This window comes from Peromyscus californicus, unplaced genomic scaffold (genome assembly GCF_007827085.1).
Source record: "Peromyscus californicus insignis strain IS unplaced genomic scaffold, ASM782708v3 Scaffold_17__1_contigs__length_78620276, whole genome shotgun sequence".
Taxonomy (NCBI): Eukaryota; Metazoa; Chordata; class Mammalia; order Rodentia; family Cricetidae; genus Peromyscus; species Peromyscus californicus.
The window spans coordinates 60,553,573-60,581,083 of record NW_026294469.1 but is presented as its reverse complement, the minus strand read 5'-3'; the positions used below and the strand labels follow the sequence as shown (position 1 = coordinate 60,581,083).

General features: G+C 38.3%; 1 protein-coding gene across 2 annotated transcripts in view; it reads left to right on the top strand.

The window, feature by feature from the left end:
• Dcc (DCC netrin 1 receptor) overlaps positions 1-27,511 on the top strand; it is a 1,164,132-nt gene that overhangs the window by 460,015 nt on the left and 676,606 nt on the right. The gene's annotated exons all lie outside the window — the stretch shown is intronic.

Genomic DNA, 27,511 nt, shown 5'->3' with positions numbered 1-27,511 from the left:
GGACTGACTCCTTGATTTTTAATGTACAGAGTTCTGTCACAGTACTGGGCTCATGAAATCACCAACTCCAGAGGCACAGTGAGAATTTTTGCCTGAACATGTATTCTGTCTGGGTTGTGATTAGCCAAGTGTAAAACACAACCATTTCCCAGACACGTGATCTTAATACACACATTCATATTACACACTGTGTCAAAGAGAAAGCCAAGCACATGTGGACTTAAACATACCTGCTTCCTTGTTTTAAAATAATGATAAATTGTCAAAAGCACAGATATTAGCTTAGCAAATGATTCCAGACAGAAAATGCTAGAGGTTTGAAAGGATGAAGAAATAGTATTAGAACTCTGGCCTCAGGATCTGCTTTTCATTAAATATCGGTCTGAAATAAATCAATTTCATCATATTCTTCACTTTTGCCTCTGGACTGGTTTTAACATCATCCATAATAATCTTATAACACTTGGTGTTTTTACCAACTGTACAGCAAGCAGGTGTTTATCCTTCTTCCCAAGTGCTGTTTTCACACCAGCGCCCGCTTAAGAGTTTAATGTGATTTTATGTTTTCCTGTTACAAATAAGGGATCATCCAATTACACACCTCTCCCTCAGTCCTCTCCAGGAACAGATGGGAAATATTTCATTCACTGGTGATTCAGTCCATGCTTCTGAGATCCATCCCTTTTCATGTGTTAATTCTGACTGATGCGGTATTAAATGGCTTGGGGCGCTGCCTCTGTGGTTGCCATGACCACTAATGCTGTGTCACTGAAACCTACACTTTACTTCTGAAGTCTGCTCCTTGCAGTATTCCCTAGGAAGTTTTCCCACGTGTATGAGACTTCAGAAGCTTAGGTACCTGATGAGACCTGGGCAGAGGTTCCCCCCACCCATCCACCCACACACACAAGGGCCAGGAAGCTCATCCCCTCGACATTGTGTCTAATAGGGCTTATTCTGGATAGTTTTATTTTGAGTATTAGTTTGATATTGAACTTGTTTTTTTCATGGAGAATTTGTCAAAATGGTTCAGTTTGACATCTGAACCATCAGGGAATGCTACATAGTGACATTCCTACAGAGAGCTTATCATTCTGAGGGAGGGAGGGAGGGAGGAAAACATGATTTGGTTGTTTTCTTTCCACTCCAATCCCTGCATTACACAAAGCCTCTAAAGCATCAAATGAATTATAAATTTGTCACAAATGACAAAATATAAAACTATTGTGGGTGTCGTTCTGTATGCTGTGAATATGTGTTGCTCTGATTGGTTGATAAATAAAGCTGTTTGGCCAATGGTGAGGCAGAATAAGGTTAGGCAGCCATTCAACTAGAGAGGGTGAAGAAGAAAGGCAAAACATAGGAGATGCTGCTAGCCACAGCCAGGAGAAGCAAGATGTGAAGTACTGGTAAGGCACAAACCACGTGGCAAAGTATAGATTTATAGAAATGGGTTAATTTAAGATATAAGAGCTAGCCAGTGAGAAGTCTGAGCCATTAGGCCATATAGTTTGAAAATAATATAAGCCTCTGTGTGTTTATTTGGGTCTGATCGGTTGTGGGCCCATGCAGGACCAGAGAAAACTCTAGCTACACAAAACACCAAACAGTTTCACAAATGTGAACTACATCAGCAATGATCAAGAAAACTGAGACAGTCAGAAAATCATGAATTGAAGTACCTTATGTTGGAAGAGATAAGGACACAGAGGGCACTGCAATGTGTCTTTTGTTTTTACCCACCAACTGGTTCATAATGATATAGAGAAAATCTATTAGATTTCTCAATCTCACTAATAAAAAAAATTAAGATGGATTCAAACAGAAGTGCAAGTACAATTTTGCTAGATTTTTAAAAGAGAAAAATCCCAGGGCAGAGAAGTTATAACTATCAGTAACTGCCTAAAGGAACAGAAAAGAGAAGATAAGGGAAAGGCCAATGTAGTTTAAGCTGGCATGGAGCTCAGGCACATGACTGGCAAGTAGCCACATGGCAAGGGGCATGACTTTTAAGAAACAGTAATGAAGCATAAAATGTTGGGGAAGACCAATGTTAGGGGAAGCATTCCCAGAACAGAGATAGACAAAGAAAAGGGAAAGTCATGCTTTTCCCAATTGCAGAGAAAAGCGTCAAGCACTGTGTGAGCTACTCTTGGGGCAGGAACTCTGGGGTAGAAAAATGCTGGCATCTCATGAAAGAACTAAGTAGTTTGTCTTACCTCCTTAGTGTAGCTTAATGTCAGCCAGCCTTCTGAGGGCTGGTCCTTTGGCCAAGTGAACTACCCTTTCCCAGGTCACCGTGAGATCTCCACCCAGGGCAGGGGACTCTGTTCTCTTGAATGGGAGTCTTTAAAGGTAGCTGTGGCTGTGGGTGGAGTGGGTTCTTTTATGAACCCTTTACAAGTAGAACTTTAAAACTGGGGACAGTTTTTGATTCAAACTTTGATATTTTTGTAAAAAAAAAATATTATTTGACAACTTTTATATATTTTCAGTTCAATATAGTGAAAATTATCATCTGTTTATAAGAAAGTACACCTGAACCACTAAAACAGTAAGATGAATATATTCTCTAAAAATAAAATTCATTTCAGTGAAAACAAAAATTGTATATGTGTTTACTAAGATAACTACCAGTTTCCTTGATTTCTCTTAAGACAATAGACTGCTTATGAAAATATCTTTAGGGACCTACTTATTTTTGTTTTATCTTTTGATTTTCTCTCTCTCTCTCTCTCTCTCTCTCTCTCTCTCTCTCTCTCTCTCTCTCTCTCTGTGTGTGTGTGTGTGTGTGTGTGTGTGTGTGTGTGTGTACAAATGCCACTGCACATGTCTGGAAGTTAGATGACTACTTTTGGGAGTCAGTTCTCTCCATGTACCTGGTGGTTTCTTGGAACTGAACTCAGGTCATGGGGTTTAGTGGCAAGTGCCTTTACCCAAAGAGCCACCTTACTAGTCCCAGGGACCCACTTGTTCTTACAACAAGAAGGGACTATAAGATGGAGACAGTGAGGTCTCTAATATGTCTGCTTGTCTGCTAATATATAGACAAGAAACTCTTTACAGGGCCCCAGAATCAGGAGAATGGATAGGATGTCATTTTGTTTTATCATCTAAAATAGAGTAGTGGCAAAACAGAGAGAGCTGATCAACTCAAAAGATGTAGAAAACACAGGTTTCAGAATATTAGTTCTATACTTTGTTTAGAAAAAGGAAAGTCTATATTTCTTTAAGAAAACAGAAACAACCACCAAGTATATCAAGAAGGATCAGCATACACATCTCAGAGGTCATGTACAAACTGAACAATTGTCCCTATCAACTTTCTTAAATTTTATGAGCAAATATAATGAACTACAGTGTATTTGTGCTGCCTTTTCTTCCATCCTCTATTGATTGTATTAAATATGTGACAAAATATCAGAGTAGCCATTACTATAGGTGATATTAATTCATGCATTGGGTCTTCTATCTGGATAATCCAATCAATGTTATAGTATGCTGTCAAGAAATGATTGAAGAAAAAATGTCCAGCCAATGGTCCTAACAAGGAAAAAAAGATGGGCAAATGACTTCTCTTACATAAATTTAAAAAAGAAAATAAAAACATTTTATTTGGGAGAAGCGTTCAAAGTAGTTGAAAAAAAGCTATGGAAAAACTAAGGTTTTCGTTTGGGTTACATCTAAATTTATTTTCATTCATTGACTTGGGTAGCTGGTAGAATTTTATTTTTTAACACAAGAAAATAAGTAAAAATTTTGAGTAAAATAACACAATCACAATCTTATTAAACACAAAAGAAGACCAATGTAGTGAATTACAGGTAATCCATGTTTCTGTTTAGCTTTCCATTATCTTTGTCTAAGATCTGAATAGACAGGATTTCTTCTTAACAGACACTTTTGTTTCAAACCTAGCTCTCTTCTATAATTTGCACCAATCACACTTCCAATTACCTTTTTCTTATCAACAAAAGACAATTCGGAAACCTAAGAGGCTCTAAAGAAAGGAAAGACAACCAAAATTCCACACTGGTTCCATCCTAAATGTTCTTTGTGAACTCTTATTTCAGTTTGTGTATCGGAGTATGTTACACATAGTTTGCATAAGGGTTCTGCATATTCACATTGGATTAAAATTGAAGATGTATGAAAGTAATTTTTTCTGAATTGTGAGAACAAACACTGAGGTTGGTTGAGAATATTGAATTCAATGTAGAGCATTGAATGCAGGACTAACAATGTGTAGGATTATAAAAAGGAAAGGATTCTAATTCACTTAAGTCACTGATTTTGATATGATTTTAATGGATAAGTATCTCTTATCTATATAATGTCTTTTGTAGAAAATTCCTTTTCTTCCCCAGTGTGCAACATGAGTACCATACTTAAAAGAAAAACAATATTTTTCTGTAAGGGTAGATGGGAAGGATGATTGCTATGTCACTCTGGAAGAGAGAAAATTGGCTCCAATAAAACTGAAAATTCCCTTTTAAAATATTTGTTCTTAAGGTGCTTACTAGGAATACACCCAAAGGGCAGATCACCACATACTGTACTCATCTAAGGTCTTTAGGACTAGAGAGGAGAAAATTTAGCTGAAAAGTTACCCAAACTCAGTTCTTTCAACCTAAAATATAATAATGATGATTTACTCTGATGGCCAAGACCTGGGATGAACCTGAAATCCATTTATTCAAAGCCCAAGGGTGTGTGTTTCCAGAAAACTCAGCAGCTTAAATAGTGCTTAAGAGTTTACATTTAATTAAATTGCATGCAGGTAGTCAAGGCCTGTGTCTGAACAGTCTCATGCTGTGTGCTTGCTGCTCCTGGTACCCAATGGCAAAACTCTATCAGAATTCAACAGCCCTTCACAACTGCCAAGCACTACAGGCCTAGAACTTTGACAGTGTTTCAGGCTGGGAACATAAGGCTTTGGGTAAAGACAGGTCAGAACTGTGTGGGAGTCTGCAGTGATCACCAGGAACCAGCAGGCAGAAATCTTCATCTCCTGAGATTAAACAAGGTGGAACAGCCTCACTGAGCAGCTCCTCTTGGCCTGGATGGAGAACTGAAAGACAGCTTCCAGAACTGCACGGAAGATGATACATGAGCTTAAGATGTGTGTGTTGTAAAGAAAATATGATAATATATTTGGTTTTCCGCAGTAAAGTTGAATTTAACTGAGCTTTCCACATAAGATACTAAAATCAGCTTGCATCTTTTATGGTTCTATATTTATATTTGTTCAAGAGTTTCAGACAACCTGTTTTCATAGCATTCAACTCCATCCCCAGACATTCCCATATCCATCTCTCGTTCCCTGTCACCCAATTTTGTGTCAAAAACAAAACAAAGCAAAACTTCAAGACTGGTTTGTGCTGCCCAAATAGTCTTGGATGTTTGGTGTTTGAGTGATCTGCTTACCAGGATGTACACTCTCAGAGAAAACTCCCTCTCCCTCTCCCTCTCCCAGCAGCTAACAGTTGTCACTATTTCCATGGGTGAAGGCGCGGTTACATGCCCGACTCCTGGCTCCACACTGGGATACGGTCAGGCTTGAGCTGGATAGTGTTTTGTGAATGCTGTCACAACCACTCTACATTCATGTGTGCCCGTTGGTGTCTGGAAGATGTTTCCTGATAGTCATCTGCCATCTCTGTCTCTTAAAGTCTTCCTTCCCTCTCTTCAGCATTGATCCCTGAGCCTTGGGAAGGGGATATTTGGTATAGATGTGCCCTTTAGAACTGAGAATTCTTCGGTCTCATATTTCTCACACCTTGACCAGTTGTGGGTCAGTCTTACATGAGAGTTAAGAGATGCATTGATCTATGAGCACAATGGAAAGTCATTAGGAATCAGCTGGATATTATGTTCATTTAACAGCCTTAGGATATTTGAGGTGTAGGGAGACAATAAATTTTAATTCTAGTCACTATTGCTTTTCAGTAAGGAATTGCCTCATCCTAAAGAACACTTAATACCTATAAATATAATTGCCTGTGAGGAATTCTGGAAAGATTTTACTAGCATTTGAAGATTCTGTGAATGGTGGGAGATGCTTTTTCAATAGTAAAACCCCAGGAAGGTCATTTTATGAAAATGTATTAGGAAAGGTCATTTGTTCACAAACACTGAGATATAAAAGGTCACAGAACAAAAGGGTGTATTTGAGAGGAAAAAAAGAGTATATCATCGGCAAATCTTTTTGTCTTATAACTGTAGTAGAGAGAAAAGGGGATGAAGTATAAAACCAATGAACGCTTGCTTCTAGCAGTCGTTTCTGTAAGTAAAAAGGTAGAACTATGTGTGTATGAGTTACAGGAGGTTTGTAAGCAATACAACACCATAGCTACAAGGTAGGGGATATCATTTGCATTTTATCATTGAGGAAATTATGCTTGAATAGTTTAAATAAAATTTAATTTCGTAAGTTAAATATATAGTAGACAAAGTTCCCATTTAGAGAGGCTATTTCTAGTATCCATTAGATGAAATTATTCATTTCCTGGGTCCAGTGTAATCTAGAATGCAGACCATTTAAGCTGCCTATCCAACAAGGTATCATGTAAACCTTCTTTGAGTCTGAGTCCCCACAGGAAAATATTTACCATAGACACTAAGTCAAAATGGGACTAGCTATTTGACATAAATGGTTTAAAATATATTAATTCCACAAGTACAGCATTGTGTATGTAAGAAATACAGCAACATTTAAAAAAGACATTAATTATTGAATAATTTCAGGAAGAAGTAGGTGACATCTGTTTTGAAAATATCAATTTAGGTTTCAAGGTACTGGGCTAATTGAAAGCCATGGAGATGATGGTTAGCAGTGCGAATAAACAATATAGATTGAATGACACACATAAAATGACTCTTCTTTTACCGTTTTCATACAAGGTTGGTCCCACTTGGGTCACCTAACGCCATGATCCAGGAATTAGAGTTTCTTCCAAAAGGCAAATGGGATGAATTGGGGATTTACTATAAGGGGGACAGTAAAAAAAACTTTGAAGTCAGCAATGAGTAAATTCTTTTAAAGGTATTATGTGATGTTTGACTATATGTCATATGTTGTTTGGAAATTTGACTCAACATTTTTTTTTCTGGATACATCTACATGAAGAAGTTTGGGAAGTCTTAATAGCACAGCCCATGAGGAATGCATATCACTCTCCCGAATGTGCATGGGTACCCAATCTGTTGAAGGCATGATTAGAATCAAAGCATTGAGAGTGGGGAAATCCTGCCTGCTTGATTGCTTGACCTGGACAGTGCTTTTTGTATCTGTTAGACTAAAACATCAGTACCATTTGAGTCTTGAGGGAGCTGACCTTAGACTAGAGGATAGATCTTCAGCTTTTCTGCATCTCAGGCCTCCAGATGTAGAAAGGGTCTAGACACTGACTGAGTTGAGGTCTCTTCCTGGTCTACTGAATATCATGAGATTGCTTAATCTTCACTACTGTGGAGTCACGGGTTTACATGAATAGATCCTATTGAGCCTGTTTCGTATGGAAACCTGACTCTTACGCATTCTGCTGGAAGTGTGCCACAGTTGGGGCATCATGAGAGTGTATCCCAGTGCAGGAACTGTACTTTTCGGCTTTGTGTTTCCACACACACGCCAGAGTCATTAGAGAGTTAGTCAGTTGAGAAAATGCCTCCATGAGATCCAGCTGTAAGGCATTTTCTCATTTAGTGATCAATGGGAGGGCCTAGCCCATTGTGGGTGGTGCCATCCCTGGGCTAGTGGTCCTGGGTTCTGGAAGAAAGCAGGCTGAGCAAGACAGGGAAAACAAACCAATATGCAGCACCCCTCCATGACTTCTGGATCAGCTCCTGCCTCCAGGATCCTGCCCTGTTTGAGTTCCTATCTTTACTTGCTTCAGGGATGAACAGCAATGTTGAAATGTAAGCCAAACAAACCCTTTTCTTCCCAACTTGCTTTATGGTCATGGTGTTTCATCACAGCAATAGAAACCCTCACTAAAACAGGAACCCAGTGTGTCCTACCTCTCACAGCCCCAGAAAGACAGACTTAACAGTGAAGAAACAAACACAATGAATAGGTGCTGATTATTCCCTATTGGTATAGAATTTTCTTAGGCATAGCAGCACTGTTACTGACAAGCTGGGGAGGGGCGAGTTTCTATTCCTTTACTGAGGAAGGAAGCCCCAGCAGCTGAACTTAGTCATATACATTCTCTCCTCTGAAGAAAACAAACATGTTCTGATCCAGTCAACTCTGAGTGAGGATCAGGTTCCCCTTTGTACATCTTGATTGGTACATCACATAGCACCAGACTAGACATGATCTTCTCGGAGTAACATGGTAGACAATGTTGTCTTGAAGGACACTGTGTACTGGAAGAAGGAACTGTAGAAATAGTTATTATGCATAATATTCTATTAAAATTAATTCTTAAGTACTTGCATCACACTTTAATGCCATTCCACTAATTGTGTAGTTTGTATACAAATTTGTGTTGAAAAGTAAGTGGAAAGCCAAACCTGATGTATAAGAGTTCAAGGACTCTGAGATACCAAGGAGATTCTCTTAGACTCAGCATGATGGGGAAATGCAAGCAGTGAAATAAAAATAGGATTGTATTAGGGAGAGTAATTGAGTGTGCACGATCCTTTGGAGGGAGGAAAATGCAGGCAAGATTAGTGAGGATGTTGTACTAGTAATCCATCAAGTGATTAGAGCTATATCATGAGGTGGTGACAGGGTTAATAAAAATGAAAGGGTGCTTCAAAAGATGGGTCAATCCAACATGGTAACTCATTGGAAATAGATGATGAGAGGGGGAAAAAGCCAATGTTAACTTCCAAATTAAATGTGGCAACTGGAAAAAAATAAGGTTTCAGTTAGAGAGATGAAATTAAGGGTGTCCCTTGTGGTCCAAAGATGATAAGTGACTTTGTGGTAAGAGATGACACCCAGTTGTAGCCAAATGCAGGCTTAATTGACTGGGACTGATTCACACTTGACTAAGACAGAGTAGAAAATTAGATAACACAGAGGCTTGAGTTGGGTGCCATCCAAATTCATGTGTTGCAGACATCAACTCAAGTGTGACTGTGTTTAGAAATGGGTTCAACAAGGAGGTAATAAAGGTTAACTAAGGCAATAAAGGTAGCTACCTGAAGGCAAAGTGAAAGGGTGGGTATCTGCATGCTCACCTGAGACCACAGCTGCTCTACCTTGATCTTGGATTTGGGATTTCCCAAACTATGGGAAATAAATTTCTGTTGTTCAGGCCAACCAGTTTATGGCACTTTAAGGCAGCTCAATTTGATGAACACAGTAATTTTCATACTTATAAAATAAATCATCTGGGATTCACTATACTTAAGGAATAGAACAAGAAGATAACTATCAGTAAAATAAATATAGTATAGATTCATTATTTAATAACCATGCTGTATTTATTTCTAAGAATATGTTACATATAATATAAATATATTTCAGAAACCATTATATAATACCATGCTAATTTGCTAAGAAATCTATTATTAGGCAAAATGATGAAACATGTCTAATGTTTGTGGATATCTGCAACAGGGAGCAATTGTATTAGCCTGCAAATAGTGACCAGATGTGAGAAAAAAGAGAGAACAAAGCAACCAATTCATTGGTAATAATACTGATAGTCGTAAGTGATAATTCCTAAGCACTTGTGTGTGCTGATTTCTATGTTGTTTCATTATTTGTTTTTAGAGACATGTGTCATGTTACCCACACAGAAACTGAACATGTGTTAATCTCAAAGATGTAAGGAGAAAGACCACTGGCCCAAATCATTATGGCCAAATTAATGAAAGCAAGAAATTAATTGAAGTAAGCTTTTTTATTCGTGAACATGGGCTGCCTCCCCCTAAGGTGGGGTTCAAGGGGTCAGCATTGGATGTGGGGAAGTTAAGATTTTTATAGGTTTTTCAGGTTGGGGGAATTGGCATAGGTGGGGTTGCAGAAGCAGAACACAACAAGGTGGTCATAATAAAGTAGTCATCACAACCTTTTGAAACAAAGGTAGGGTTACAAGATGATGGTAACAACTTTTTGAAACAAAAACATGATTGCTGTTTCCAGGAACAGGCTATACAGAAGCATTTGTAGTTAAGGTTCCAGGAGAGACATAGCCCATCCTTGAGAAAAAGAGGTTGATTCATAAACCTAGTTTGTCTTTACTATAAGATAGCTTTTAAGCCTAAGATGAAGGCAGTTTGGTTCATCATGTGCTGTAAGTGGAGGATGATATTGGACTCCTGATCTTCCTGCTTCTGTGTCCTTAGTCCTAGGATTATCAGCATGCCCTGCCATACCTGCTTTTATGTAGTGCTAGGGGTAGACCTCAGAGCCTTTGCATGCTAGACATGCACTTTACTAATTTCACCCCCTCTCCCCTATGCTGTGTTTTCTACACATCCCCAATTATATTCATTTCATTAACCTTTAAACAACATCTTTGGTAATCACTATTACTAATTTAATTTTCCTGTGACAAGAGATCTGAGCTACAGAGAGAATCAGAATCCTGGTACTGAATGAGACAGAGTGACCAATGAATCTCTAAGCAAGCATTCCTCTAGAGGAAATTTCCTAAAGTTTTATGAGCCTTGATTGAAAATTTTCACTAAACCACTGTGTCTTATGGAAAATGAAAACTTAAGACACCACAGGCCAGTTTCCTCTAGGAGCTGGGCTGGTGGGTCATCCAGGTTCAACATGAATATTCCTACACGAGAATAGCTTTCTGCTTCCCAAAGCATCTCTTGCTGAGGTGACAGGGAACCCATAATGCAAGATTACTGGGATGATGAGATATAATTGTGTACACAATATGTGCACTTTCACTTGGTTGTATATTAGTACTAACCCTACTCAATACCTGCTGAGCTTCCCTAAGTAAGTGGTTTATGCATTCCTTGTCTGCTAAAATCCCTGTTTTGCTCATTGGAATTTGAGGCTGCAAACAGTTAAGCACTATAACAGGCACAGTTCATATCATAATGAGTATAGGTTAAAGAGCCTCAGAGAAGACATAAGAATGAGAGACCCATTTGTTTACACACTTAGGATTGCCATCAGAACACTAAATTGGAAATGATAATATATATGCAGTGGACCTGGTGCAGACCTGTGCAGGTCCTGTGCATGCTGTCTCAGTTCCATGTGAGTTCATATAATGTTTGATCATGTTAATTTAGAGGGCCATATTTCCTTGGTGTCCTGTATTCCCTCTGTCTCTTTTTTGTTTGTTTGTTTGTTTTATTAAGAAATTTTTTTCATTTATTTTACATACCAATCAAAGATCCCCCTCTTCCCTCCTCCCACCCCTCCCAGCCTCCTCCTCCCAACCCACCCCCACTGCCACCCACAAGAAGGCAAGGCCTCCCATGGGAAGATACATTCAGTAGAGGCAAATCCAAGCCCTTCCCCTCAAGGCTGTACAAGTTGTCCCATCCTAGGTAGTGGTCTCCACAAAGCCCACTCATGCACCAGAGATGGATTCTGATCCTACCTCCAGGGGGCCTCCCAAGCAGATCAAGCTATACCACTGTCTCTCCATGTAAAGGGCCTAATCCAGTCCCATGTAGGCTCCACAGCCATTGATTCAACTTTCATGAGTTCCCTCTAGTTTGGTTTGGTCATCCCTGAATGTTCCCCCATCAACTGAAGAATGGATTAAGAAAATGTACTCCAAAGTACACAATGGAGAACTACTTAGCAGAGAAAAACAATGACAACATGAAATTTACAGGCAAATGGATGGAACTAGAAAATATCATCCTGAGTGAGGTAACCCAAACCCAGAAGGACAAACATGTTATGTACCCACTCATAAGTGGATACTAGATATAAAGCAAAGGGTAATCAGGCAACAACCCACAACTCCACAGAAACTAACTAACAGGGAGGACCCAAAGAGGGACACATGGACTGCCCTGGGAAGGGGAAATAGATGAAATCTCCATGAATAAACTGGGGATGAGGGGTGGGCAATGGAGGGTAGGGAATAGGGATGAGAACATAAGGGAATGGGATGGTTGAGCTAGAACAGGGAGTGAGGGGAAATGCAATGAAAGAGATATCATGATAGAGACATCATGGGAAGAGAGAGAAACCTGGTGCTAGGAAAGTTGCCAGGAATCCCTAAGGATAACCCCAGCCTGGGCTACTAGCAATAGTGGAAAGGGTGCCTGAACTGGCTTGCTCCATTGATCAGACTGGTGAATACCCTGTCACCACAGAACTTTTCTCCAATGACTGATGGAAGCAGATGCAGAGATCCACAGCCAATCACTAGACAGAGCTCAAGGTGTCCAGTCAAAGAGAGAGATGAGGGATTCTATGAGCAAGTCCCTCTGACTCTTACACTCCTTCCTCCTCTTCTGCTGAGTTCCCTGAGCCTGGAGGAGAGGAATTTGATGGAGACATCCCATTTAGGGCTGAGTGCTCCAAGGTCTCTCACTCTCCACATAATATCTGGATGTGCATCTCTATATTTGTTCCCATATGCTACAGGTGGGGCGGGGGGACTTCTCTATAGGGGTAGGATAACATAGGAAAGGAAAAAGAGAGCCAGGTAAAAGTCATGTTTTGTATATTACTGAATTTCCTCTTTTTTCAAGGTTAGTTTGGATTTTTCATTGTCTTCTCTGTCTCTTTGTCTCTGTCTTTCTCTGTCTCCCTCTCTCTCTCTCTCTCTCTCTCTCTCTCTCTCTCTCTCTCTCTCTCTCTCTCTCTGTGTGTGTGTGTGTGTGTGTGTGTGTGTGTGTGTGTATGTTCACATGCGTGCTGGCAATTAGGATATGGAGAGAGGCTTACCCACCCACATTGGCATGGGTGCCTGGGATCCAAACTGTGCTTGAGAGGGAAATACTCTATCTGGAGAGCCATCTCCCCAGCTTACAATATTGGTTTTTACGAGCTCTGAACAGCTATGAAAGGCTGCCTAGCATAGTTTCCAGGAGGTAGGAATTCTTTCCTATCTAGACCATTTTTTTTATTTTGTTAAAGGATACAATGTAATTAGAGTTGTTTATAATAACAGGAATAAAAAAGAGCAGAAAGAAAATGTCAAATGAACAGCATTTTTAATAGCAAACATCTCCACCTAAAAGTGATAAATTAAGATGTTATTCATAATTTTGTTGTGTTTGCTGACTGCACTGTGATACTCAGATTAAACTAAAAAAAAAAAAAAAGAACCAAAACTATGTCAAAGCAGAAAACCACTGGATCAATGATGAACTTGAAGTTTTCTTTAGAATTTAAGATTTCCATGTTTAGCTATGCTACTGTACATTTATTTTTACCAATTGGTGTACCAGCCATATGGCTGACTGTCCAGAAAACCTAGGGCATAGTCTGCCAGGAAGTATATAATTCAGCCTACTTGATAGTATAAAGGACAGCAAAGCTAGCTGGTGTGACAGCAGATGTTCTTTATTCTCTTTTGAGAACAGAAATAAAAAATGGATATCCAAATCCTTTGGCTCTTTGAAACTTTGAATCATTTTAGCAATTGCATCTCAGACTCTTATTACTCTGTTCTTCACTTCATTGTAAGACAGAGTCTGTAGACAATTATAAGCTCATGCCCCATGCATACAAGTGACGTAAATAAGCATTTTAGGTATGCGTTCTCATATCATCGCTATTAAAAAATAAAGAGTACGATCTACAACCTTAGGGAAGAGTACATTTTTTTTTTTACAATGAAGTATCCTGCTTGTGGGTGTTCTGTGTGGCGTTTACAGTTCATCGAAGATCATTGTGGACAATAGTATCAACACAGCTGTGAAGAGACAGATGGAGAGCAGCACTAATGATTCTACTACTCACAAACTGACTTCCTTCTTAGTTCCAAATGCACTCCTGTTGAATAAAATGAAAATTTTATTTCCAAGTTTTCAGGATGAGGGAAGTGAATGATGTTATACTCTTAACTTTATTATCTTTGTTTATTCTTACAGTTCTGCACCATATTATGAGTTCACAACTGTATGTCAGGTTATTATAAATGTATTACATTTGTATCATGTGATGTCTACAAAGAATTTAAGGGCTAATGGGCATTTCATGTCTAAAGACTTTTAAATATGACTGTGTAGTATGGTACAGTTAACCTGTACCATTTACCTTTGAAAATACTACTTTTAAATGAAAATAATTTTCTTTTCTTAGAGGAGATCAACTTAAGAATTTCATGCTATATTTTCAACATGTAGTGAGCACAATTATTGGATAAAAGCATTTCCTATTTTTAATGGACATATGTGGATTCCTCACCCTATGTGACAGTCTGTTATAAACAGATATTTAGATAGAACATTTCCTATTATGCATTTTATACTAGAAGAGGTGAACAAAGACACTTATGGATGAAGCACTTGTGGTGATATAGTTACTAATCACCCAGGATACATAAGCTAGAAAAACTTCAATGAATTATGATTATGACAGTGATTTAACATAGACAAAAGCAGCTGAAATGTCTTTGTCTAGCATTTATGTGCATGTGGGCATAAACTAGAATACCCCTTTAGTGCCTAACATTGCATTTATACATGCAAGTTTTCTTTTGTAAGTGGGAAGACTCTGAATTTGAAATATAATTTTTTTCAACTTTTACAAGCAAATCACATACTAATATTTTATAAGTACTCTGAAGCCTATGGAGCCTTCTAGTTCTTGGACTTCAGCAAAAATAACACAGTACACTCACAAAAACGTTAACGAACAACTAAGCATTACAACCTGTTCAACTGGGCCTGGTCAGAGTTTTATTTATTTTTAATCCCCAGTTGCTGCATTAAATTCAGCTGGGATCAGTACCGACATCAGGTGACACAGTAAAAAATACAAACACAGGTGATGCCTTCACGGGTCCATGCTGAGTCTCTTCTCTCAAACACACGTTGACCAATCATTATCATCATGTCATGCCCCTGAGATGCTAGCAGCTTATAGATAGGAATTTGTACTGAAAAGTCAGAAACTCTCCTAACAAAATCCTTTTGTTTTTGATAATAAGAGAGTAGTACTGAACTCTACCTGTGCTGGCATATGAGTAGGTGAACTTTCTGGATAAAAATTGCAACTCATGAGATGTGAATCTCCAGGCAACCCTTAGAGAAGCAAGCCTATTCTATCTCTCTGGTAAATTTATTATCTCATCCTATTTAAAAATACAGAGTTTCTCTTTGAATGCTTTTTTTCCTTTGTTAACTACTGTGTTCACATCCTATTTGCCAAAAAATTGGAACACTTGGGACATAACTATCTCCTTTCAAATTTCAACTTTCCGACCTTGCTGTACCTGTGGTGATGGACTCTCCTGCTTTCTCTGCACATGCACAGCTACTTCCTGCTTCTATCTATTCTACCCTCCCACTCATGGACTTGGATCTCCAGTCCTTTAGATCTGCAAGGTTCATTCTTATGCTTTCCCTTTATCATTTCTTCCACTATTTATGGGATCATTCTTAGTCAAAAACACATCTCCAGGATTCCGTCGACACACCTTTGGCAATGTATGCCCTGCAGGCCTTGTCCCATTCCTGTATTTCTCCTTAAAGCAGAGCTTTTGGATGAGTTTATCAAAACACTATCCTCATTTCATCACTTTCCCTTTTTCATCATTTATTCCAACATCTCTCTCTCTGAGGATGTTCACTCTACTTTCCTTTGAGACCTTTCTCAGGACTTAACTTTTGCCAAATGCAAAGTCTACATCAGCCTTTATTTTATTTAATATCTCAAAAATATTTTATCTAGTTCTTTTATTTCCCTTTCTTAAAATACTCTCTATATTTATCTGTGTATCTAATTTTATTTATACACACACACACACACACACACACACACACACACACACACACACACACATATATATATATATATATATATATATAAAACTTATGTGATTTAAGGATGCACCCCAATGCCTGGCCTAATTGTCTATTTATTGTATCTTTCCACCATCAGAATATAAGAGCAGGTACTATGTGGCTAAGTCTATGTCTTATTTTTCATGATCATGTTTTAAAACATGTTATATAGGACAATATCTGGTGCATGCTGGGTACCCAAACATCATTATTGAATTATTTGAAGTTACAGCCTTGCTGATCATGTGTTTGGCACTGTAAAATCATAAACACCAATAGCATTTACAAATAAGACAAATATCTTACGAGTAATGATATCTGACCACTTATATCCAGAGCCATAGTGTCTTGGTTGAATTGATAGTTGAGCTTTGAAATCTCTTCATTTCCATTTGCTACTGATTTGTATAGTTTACAGTGGAATCTCTCCAATTAACTCAGGTTAAACAAACATATTCTCAGATGCCATTAATCTTAGTGTTCCATGAACATATAAAAACAAATCTTACTTTTGCCAGACTATGACAAAAATTACAGTCAAGTGTTTGCGGACAGAGCCAACAGGAAACACTGCTCAGCCACTGTGGCTCCTCCACAAAACCTCTCCATGCTGAGGTAAGTGTTGACAAGGGATAGACTGTGAGAAATACCCCATCAGATTCCCACTACTTGCCTTTCCAACACCTTCCAATGATATCTGTCCAACTGTTGACCTAAATGATCTACCTAGATTTAAGGTATAGATAAGAAAAAGGATTTTTGATTTATTTTTTTTTTTAAGGTTCAAAGTCAACTGATGCCTGAGCTAAAAGAACACAATTTTATTTACATTCCTGTTTCAAAATATAAGTAAACACACTTTTTAAATATGTGAAAGTAATTTCAATATCTCCATACCAAAATTCATACACTACTTTGTCTTGAACAATATGGAAAGGTCACAATGAAAGAATATCAAGTGATGCCTACTACATTCAAAAGAAATGTCCCATACAAAAGATCATCCATCAGTGACTTTCCCCGGTAGAGTCTGTGGAACTGAGGGTCTACAGTTTCAATGAAATAATTTTGAAGCTTACACTTAATGCAATTCTTTCTGCTTTTCTTTTTCCTCTGCAGAGAAAAAATGCTGGTCTTCAGTGATCAGACTGAGGAAATAGATAGTAGATGTGTGAATTTCTTATTTTCTAAAGTTATTTGTTTCCAGGAATCTATCCACAAAGAATTCGACCATGTTTGTAGATTCTTAATGAAGTATCATTTTTGTTATAGGATGAATGAATCATCTCAGATGCTAGGCAATATAAGAAGTACCATTTTTCAAAGTTATAAATCTAAAGAGGAATACATGAATTAATCTAAAATTCATAATCTCAGTATTTTCCCACTCCTTTTGTTTTTTAAAACTATTTTTAATTTTAATTTATGTGCATACGTGTGTATCTGAGTGTGTTTATATGTATCATATGTGTGTAGAATCCCATGTAGGTTGTAAGAGGCATTGGATTCCTTTGAACTGGAGTTACAGGTGGTTGTGAGGTGTTGAGTGGGAGCTAGGAACTGAACTCCATCCAGTCCTCTGCAAGAGCAGCAGTAAATGCTCCTAACCACTGAGTCATTGCTCCAACCCCACTCCTTTAGTTTTTAAATACATTCAAGGATTGCTGAAAACTTTTCTGAACTCCTTGTAGACTTACGAACAAACAGAAAATCTGCCCCCTTGGTGGCACTTTATTTCACTTGTTTAAAATATAAAGACTTTATTTTTAAGTGATATATTTATAGTGTAACCTGTGGTCAGTGGTATTTGGCCTAATTTCCTCCACACTCTGAGCAGCTGTCTTTGAAAAGTAAAAATCTTCTACAATCGCAGAAGTCTTTGAATGTCAAAGAAATATTTTGTCTTCGGGCCACCGTCCGTTTTACTTTACTAAAGTAGGAAGTGCATAAAGGTAAAATAAAAATAGTTTTTATTAATTGTGTGATCCATAAAACTCAAATGACACCACCATAATCCTGATTGTACTTATTAGTGACAGATTTTCATACATGGTATCACTGTTTACTGAGAATAAGCTCAGTATGTAGGAAAGCATTTGTTCAGGACCCTCAGCATGTGTGTGTCTGTACACAGATGATTAAAGAGAGAATAAGGTGTGATAGTATTTTGTAAGTGGCAATGACACATAGAGCAAAGCATAGAGAATCTGTAATGTGTGGGTGTTACGCACCACACATTACATGAGAATGACTGAGAAGCTTTAAGCACAGTGGCATAAGTAGTTACTCTAGCTAAAGTGAGAAGGTGAGAAAATGCAGTGAGATTCCTCACAGGGGAAAAGCAAGTAACCATTCTTTGGCCAGCTGGTATCTCTCCATGTAAAAAGACTGACTGCTTGATTTAGTTTCAAGACTATTTGGATGCTAAAATTTGATTCCCATACAGCTCTTATTGGGAAACATACCTGTTTTCAATTATAGGAGTAGAGATGAAGTCCTTTCTCTACCCTAGTCCCAGTAGATTTTCCCAAAGAGCTAAAAGCCATTTTGACTCATCATGTATGTGAGTAATAGCAGCTCCATTTCAGAACTGTAAAGAAAAATAAACAGTTTGCAAAACAAGAAGTGGTCGGTTTATTCTGCACATTCACGACAAACGTTCTGGAAAAACTGTTGGACACAGTTGTATGTCATGGGATGCTGGCAGGATCCACGGAGGGAAGTTATAGGAAACATTGTGATTGTTTTAAAGCAGTATTGATTGATAGTCTTTTGTGTGGTTGTTCTTCAAAACCTTTAAAGCTGAGAGATAAAAAAAGACAATTTTTTTTTTATATAATGCTAGAAAATTGAAAGCAACAAAAAACTAGGAGCTGAATCTCTTAGAGCTGCTGCAAATTTGGTGAGGAGATCTCTCAGCGATGGGCAGTTGAAAATTTCAGGGGACCTATCCATGGTACCACAATGACCAAATCAGTCCTCAGCATCCTCACTGTAGGAGCTTTCTGAAGATCTAATGACTGCATAGTGGGTTCTCCATTTACTTCTTGTATGGGTGGTTTTTAAGGTAGCATCTTCAGCTAAAAATTTTGTTGCACTACGTTTCTATTACAGAGTCAAAGTATTGCTTTCTCTTTGTGTTTTTTAGTGTGTGTGTAGGGGTGTGTGTGTCTGTGTGTTATGTATAAAGAACATTTGTGTGTGGTGTGTGTATGTAGGCATATGTATGTGGGTGCTCTGTACTTGTGTGGACACTTGTGAAAACTAGAGTGGTCATTCTTATATCTTCCTTAATGATCCGCTGTCTTATTTTTAAAGACCAGTCTCTTATTGAAACTCTAGTTTGTCATTTTAGCTAGTCTGCTTGGCTGTCACGTCCTAAGGATCTGCTTGTCTCTGGCCCTCTTCCTAGTGTACCGAGTGCTGAAGGGGCCAGTCTGTCCTGCTCTGCTTTTATGTTGCTCTTATGATGGTACTAGGGGTCTGAGCTCATGTCCTCATGCTTTCACAGCAAGCACTTTAGCCACTAAACCTCCTTTCCCCCCATTCAAAGGATTTCTTTCTGTGTAAAGTGAGTCTACAACAATAAAGATGCTATACCAGAATCATGCCTTAGCTCTGTCAGGCTGTGTGGTATTGGTTGACTTGTAATAACAAATATGAAAACAAAGTATTTGTATCATATTAGCTCCTCCAGGATCCACTCTCTCTCATGGCCCTCCCAACTTCATGTCTTCTTATCCTCCCTTTCCTCCTTCTCTCCTTAATCCTCCTCCCTCTACTTCTCCCCACCCCATCACACACATTAAGTCCTTAGTACTGCACATGTGTATATGGGTGTATGGTGCCATCAGCAGAATATGGGAAAACCCATAAGCCATACTGCTGAAGAGGATTGATTCTTCTTTCTCCAACTCTCAGTGGTTCTTCAGGTTAGAATATCATCTGTGAGCCCTCACTGGAGTGATAACCAGCTTGATTTGGTGTAAGTCTAGCTGCTTTGAGTTCATGAGTATAGCATCCCTGTCATGTCTAGACACTACTATTTCCCAAACAAACTTCCCTAACCTTTGACTCTTAAACTCTTGTGGCCTTCTCTTCTAAATTTTCCCTTAGTAAGGTGGGAAGGGTATGATAAAAAAATGTCTCATTTGGGCCTAGCTACCTTACATCAATTATTCTCTTCACTTTGACCAGTTGTGAATCTTTATATTAATTACCATCCACTGTGTGGAATTTTACCTGGGGCTGAAAAGATGCCACAGAGGTAAAACACTTGTTGCTCTTCCAGAGGATCTAAGTTAGAGTCTACGTTGGACTCAAAACTGCCTGTAACTGTAGTTCGAGGGTACCAGCCATTCTCTTCTGGCATTCACAGACAGGTGTATATATACAGAGAGAGAGAGAGAGAGAGAGAGAGAGAGAGAGAGAGAGAGAGAGAGAGAGACAGAGACAGAGAGAGAGACAGAGAGACAGAGACAGAGACAGAGAGACAGAGAGAGAGAGACAGAGAGAGAGAGAGAGAGAGAGAGAGAGAGAGAGAGAGAGAGAGAGAAAGAGAAAGAGAGAGAGGCAAAAGGAAAGACAGACAGAGAGAGACAGTGATTGATTTAAAAAAATTGTTATACTTAAACTTCTTTGATGAGGGGTGAGTTAGTCTTCTTTATTGTTAAAATAGACACGGTTCTACCCAAGTAGGAAGGCTCTCAACAGATGAATCAGCATGATTTAGCTCTGTGCCTATTCAAGGAACTCTGCTGTATTATTGTGATTAAGCAATAAAGTATATCATATTCTTCTCTAATTTTATGTTTAATATATACCTGCATCTAACATGTGGAAATTAAGGAAAATAAGTGGAAATTAAGAGAACTAACCACAGGCTTTTTGCCTTATCTGTTACACTGTCGATTTTTCATTACAATGTGTAACTTCCCATGATAGAAATCACCTCTTAAATTTGTTGCTGGGTTAATGATAATAGCTACAAACTGTAGAACACCCTGAAGATACAGCTTTGCCTGTGTGGATTCTGATCAAATTTGACCCCGAAACTCTTGACAACTAGAAATTATCATCATGATTGTTTCACTTTTTAAACAATTTTAGATGAAATTATAAACAAGCCTGAAGGTGTTCTGTTATCCAAAATAAATATGAAGAAAACTCAGTACTTCTTTTGAGAGTTCCCATACACATCAGAGGTAAAAGCTCAACCACACCATCACTCCTCTAACACAGCACATGGATAGCACTTGGCAGGCTCCTGTGCCAAGATACTGAGAACATTGTGATATATTGTTGACTTATATAGTAGAAAGTTTCCCATTGGATACAAATAGAAGATAATAGGGTTTTTAGAAAATCAACAAGCTGAATAAAGGTATATAACTACTCTTTCTCTCAAAAATTTCACAGGTTGTCCTTGAATTTTGCATTTGGATTTAAAAGAACACTTAGAAAATAAAATATGGTGACAATAGCCTCGTTATTTCAGTATGACTAACCTCAAAACATTTACTGAAGATGCTATTTTGAGCCACTATTTACAAGGGATTTCTCGCTAGTTCATAGATGATTTGTATTCAGGTATATAATACAATAGACAAAAAAAATCCTATTCATTCTGGCATGGACCATCTATTTTTCTGCCAAAAGGACAGAAATGCTATTTATCATGTGAGAATGTGAGAATGGGAAGACGCTATAGGAGCAGTGAGGGCAAAGAGAGAGGATTAGGTGTTGGCACGTGCTCACACTGAGCAAATTCAGTCCTGTTGGTCTCTCAAGAAGGAAACTTTTCCTTATTATGCTACTAGAAGAACCTTAGACCTGGTCCAGATTCCCATCCTCTATCATACCTTATTCACATCCAGCATCCTCATGCCTGTACTCATTGGCAGCATCATTTCCAGGTGATTTCATTTGCATCTCTGGACTTTCGTATCTTGTCTTATGTCATCCTCATATTTCTATTGTGTAGAATAAGCAAAATAAAAAGGTAGAGAAGCAAGTGGAGTTTAGAATTAGCATGTGGCATATGCAAGATAATCATCTTACATGTCTGTCTCTCAAAACCAATAAATGAATCTTGAGATATTTCTCTGTACATTTATACTTTCATTAAATAATTAAATATGCTTTTTTATTTTCATTCAAGGAAGGGTTTCTCTGTGTAGCCCTTACTGTCCTGGAAATTTCTCTATACAGCAAGCTGGCCTCAAACTCAGAGATCTGTCTGGCTCTGCCTCACAAGTGCTCAGATTAAAAGCATGTACCATTATGCCTGGCTTTATGCTGTAATTTTTAAGATAGGTGTAACACTTTTGGAAAATGTCATTTGTTGTTGAAGACAATTTTACCTCAGTGATTATTTCAGCTGGCAACATTTTGGAACTCTTGGGAATCTTATCTCTAGTAATAAGGGGAAAACATTTCAAATTTTAAGCATGTTCATTCTTTTGATTCTTTTTATGTAGACATTTTTTCTTCTTTGATAAATTCTCCAAAAAAATGATCATTTGTACATGTACATCTATAATGTTCTCCAAATTAAATGAACTTTACTTCTTGTGGTTATTCATCTATTGGACTAACAATATAACTGAGGTGTTCCTGGAAAACAAAGAATTAGTTTGGAAGTATGAAATGCATGGAAGGTGAAAAAAACATACCTGCATACATATGATCAGTCCAGAACATACATCCAGTACTCAGAGGACAGGTGCTCATCTTCACTGAGAAGACCTGTTGAGTATAGGGTGGCCCTTCATGTTCACTGAACTGTGTACATCTCAGATTCTAAGTGTCTTCTATATCAGTGGCCCATAACCTAACTAGAAACCAGTATTCTCTAACTATAGACTTTTACTCATTACAGCCTTATGATCCCAGTCTCTGAGGAAGATTAAGAATTAGCATTTCAGAATGCTTCAGTGATTCAAACTTAGCAAGACTGCTATTGAATTATGAATTTGCAAATTTGAATTCCTCTAGTGATCACCAAGTCATCACTTGCTTAGGTAGCCCAAGTCTTCTGAGTAGTCTCGCTTGCATCAAATATACCAATCTTAAGTGAAATTATCCCTTTGCTTTTCTCTGCCAGTTTGATGCTGTTTCTGTTATTAGGTACCATCTTCCATTTCTCTATGTGAATTGACTTAGAATTTATCATACACTTCTAGCCCTTCCCTGAGTTTATCTATGATGTGACTAGTCTTAAGAGTAAATGCTTAGACTCAGTCAGTCCAGGTCCCAGTGAGGCTGAGTTTCTATGGAGGTCATTGTACAGTATCACAACTCTGTTTTGCTTACATGGATTCTGTTCCTATTTTTATGCTTTTTTGTTATTGACTTAAATCTAAGGGAGGAATGAATTATTTTGGCTCATGATTTCTGAGCATTCTGTCCATCCTGGTGGGGAGCACGTAAAAAAGTACAGAAGATATATCACACTGGGTCACATAGCAGAGAAGTGAAAATGATGCCCCTAGGATGGCTCTCTCCTTTTAGCCTAAGACAGCCCCTAGCCCATGGATGATGCCACTCATATTCGAGATGGGGTCTTTCTCTGTCAGTTCATGCAGGTATACACAGGGAAGAGGCATGCCTTACCAGTCTTCCAGAAGACCACTAAATGCAGTCAAGTTGACAATGAAGATTAACTGTCATAATACGTCATATGTGTTAGACATCCCCCCCTATTCAGTTCATACTGTACTCACCATCAAAGGCAGTCCTAAGTTCCTGTTCTACATGCACCCAAGTATCTTTAATATGTATCCTTACTTTGAAATGGTGTGAGATACAAATACAAAACACTTTATGTATTAATTTTTTGAAGACTTGGTTTTTGATTCTGATTATTGTAAGTTTATTTGGTTTGGATTGTACTGCATATTATCTTCCTGTTTCTTCTAACTGTATGCCACCAAAAGACACTTATAACCCAGCTTTATACAAAGACAGAAGATATAGCAAGAAGCATTAAGAATATATGAAGAACAATGGTTTCAATAAATGTGATCTAATCTCTGTGCTTGTTTTAAAGATACTTGGTGTCTCCAATTTCAGCAGCAAAGGCGTGATCTATGTCCTTGCCGAAAAATATTTTTATTGTCATTTTGAATTAGGATATGGAACTTCTTCATTTGAAAAGAGGCCTGCTCTAAAACTGAATTGTACTAAAACTTCAGAGAAACTGATGTTATTTAATATAAACTTTGAAATATCTCTTGTTTCTGTCTACCTGGGCAGTAAAACCACTTAGATTCTCCAGGTGACCCATGTCTTCAGTTAATATGCTAATGCTGTGTGAGGGAGATATTATCAAGTGAGGAAGTTACTAGGGATGGAAAACAGCAGAAATAGCTTCTGAATTAAACAATTATTTGCTTCTATATCAAGTTCATAATGGGGAGTTTCATGAAAAGCAAATTGTCTTCATCCTGTGATGGTCATTTTAATCTTAGCCATGTTCCCTGTCAAATGATGAAATAATGACTTTGCTCACCTTATGAATAAAACCACTAGCTTGAATTAAACACTGGCACAGTTGACTGATGTGCTATTAGTTAAATTTTCAAACTATTTATCAATTTTAACTATTTTTCCATCTGAGTTATCAGCTACCTCAGGAATACATGTAAGAACTTGCAAGCCAAGACACAGGATGTCATATTTAGACCATCTTGTCTTTTCTGATGTAAAGTTCCATACATTAGAGATGGCCATTATTCAATACTCTTTCTGCATTCTTCTCGATGTACAGTAACAAATCTAAGAGGGAGCTTACAGTATGATCAGAATACTACTAAGAGCACCCAAGTTTTAGCCACTGTGCTGGGGTAGGTAAGGTAACTTTCTAATTGACTTTAGATATATTATGAACTTGTTATCTCTACTGTGGAGGAGACTGGCTCACCCTTGAAGTGTCTTTAATCTTTAACATTGTACACGCCTGTACATTTTGAAATGCCTCTGGAGAAACAGGACAGTATAAATGGTTTATATAATACTGCTTCATTTGGCAAATAGAGGCTGAATTCAGACATAAAATGATATTTTTCCTCTCAATGCTCCATTATGTGATGTGACTACTCAGATCTCAAGGCATGCTTTGAGATACATAAGCCTTCAGTAGGATGTGTGGGAATTTTGTGCATATGTATATTTATCTACATTTACATTTAGTCATCCATTCACCAAACAGTCTCATGGAGAATATACTTTCCCCAGACACTGATTAGACACTAGAAATACAACATAAAACATAACATGCTCTCTACTTTTATGACTAACCTAGGGGAGCATGGGTAAAGAAATGGAACACAGAAGGGCAATGGGTTAAAATATTCTTCATATTAAGTAGTATAGAGAAATTAGAGAGGTTAGAAGTAAACAAATGTGATCTATGGCTAAATCTAAGAGTTTCACTGTAAATATTGTCAAGGATGAAATGATGACGTGATCTGCTGGCTGAAAGTCCTAAGTCCTCAAGATTTCTCAAGAGAGATATCTCAGGCAGTGTGAACAGCCATTGCAAAGGTGATCTAAGAAATACCAAGGAAAGGGGCAGTGAAGTGGTTCAGGAATTACAGGGATCTACCAACAAGCATGAGGATCTGGGTTTTATCACAGGACCCACATTGTGGAATGAGATAACCAATTCCCATTATATGTCCTTTGATCTTCACATATGTACTAACACACACACACACACACACACACACAATTAATCAAATGAAGTTTTTCAAAAAAGAAATAGCAATTAAACCAATGTCCAATGTAGATGGAATGCTGGGATGGAGACAAAATGTGTAGACAAATTGTATCAGTCATGTTGAGGATTTTAGGGTCTGTATTTGGAGATTTAACAGGACCCTCTAACTGCTGAGCAAGCACAGCCTGGGCACATACCGTGTAAGGACTCAAGAAGACCATTTCTCCTAACTTCGTAGGCCCAGGAACATTTCACTCAAAAAAGAAAACACCTACTTTTTGTTAGGTACAGATCTAGTTACTTGGGATGCTTCATTGAACAAGAGGGATTATCTCTACCATACAATAGAGTCAAATATCAGAAAATAAAGAAAGCTGAATATGACAGATAATATTAGAAATGCATAGAAGTTATTTCAAATCTATTAGTATAATGGAATTTTAAAAAGAAAACATGAACAAATGGATAGGAAATAGGTATCTTGATATTGATAGGACATTCCAGATTAACTTTTGTTAGGGAATTATTTTAAGTAGAATTTTCAGAAGGCCAGGAAATTATTCTTGAGAGTTTTGTGAGACTATTCTATGGGACTAGGAAGCAAGCAATGTCAAACAAAAGGTGATTTTAAAAAATAAAAGAAAAAAACAAAACGTATAAGACAAATGTGACTCTTCAGGTCACAGCACGGCAGGGTGATCTGTGTGTCTAAGTTCAGTGGCTAGTGGGGGGAAGGGTTGGGCAGGCAGTATGAGGTAAGTTACAGCTAGATCATATAGTCATTTGTGGGCTCAGAGGCCCCAAGGGGATACTCATGGATTTCCCTGGGAAGGGGAAATGGAAGAGATCTCCTGGGTGGATCAGGGGTGGGTGGGGATGGGAACATGAGGGATCCAGTTGTGGGGTGAGTGGAGGGTCGAGTGTTGAGAGATGACAGGAAATGGGGGCATTTTGGGGTCAGTTAGAAACCTTATGCAAGAAAAACTTCTATGAATCCTCAAGGATGACCCTAGCAATAGTGAATACAGTAGCCTGAACTGGCCATCTCCTGTGATCAGATTGGTGACTACTCCAATTGTCATCAGGGAGACTTCATCCAGTAACCGATGGAAACAGATGCAGAGACCTACAGCCAAACATTAGGCTGATGTTGGGGAATACTGCTGAAGAGAGGAAGGAAAGATTGTAGGAGCCAGATGGGTCAAGGACATCACAAGAAAACCCACAGAAATGACTAGCGTGGCTCATAGGAACTCACAGAGTCTGAACCAACAACCAGGAAGCCTGTATATGACCAACCTAGACCCTCTGCATGTATGTGACAGTTGTGTAACTTAGTCTACTTGTAGGACTCCTAACAATGGGAGCAGGGGCTGTCCCTAATGCTTTGGCTGGATCTTGGGAACCTATTTTTCATACTGGGTTGCCTTGCCCAGCCTTAATACAAGGAGAGGTGCTTAGTCTTACTGCAACTTGATATGCCCTCCTTTGTTGACACCATGGGAGGCCTGCCCCTTCCTGAACAGAAACAGAGGAGGAGTAGATTGAGGGAGGGAAGGGGAGGAGAGGAGGGAGGAAAAAAATGTGGTCAGGATGTAAAATAAATAAATAAAATAAAAAATATGACTTTGGGTATTGCTTTGTAAACGCAAAGGAAAAATATGATCTAATGCAAGCACAGCTCCCTCATGGCCTTCCATGTTATCCTATAATACAGAAAGTCAGGCATCCATATAGACGGGACCAGGTAAGATGCTACAGTCTAGCTGGGAGAAGATGTAGGCCTCTGCAAGGTGGTAGCAGTAGGTCTGCTACAGTTGTCATACTGTAGTTATAATGTGAGGCCAGATCCAGCGGGATCTGCGGACAGAGTGTATGTGG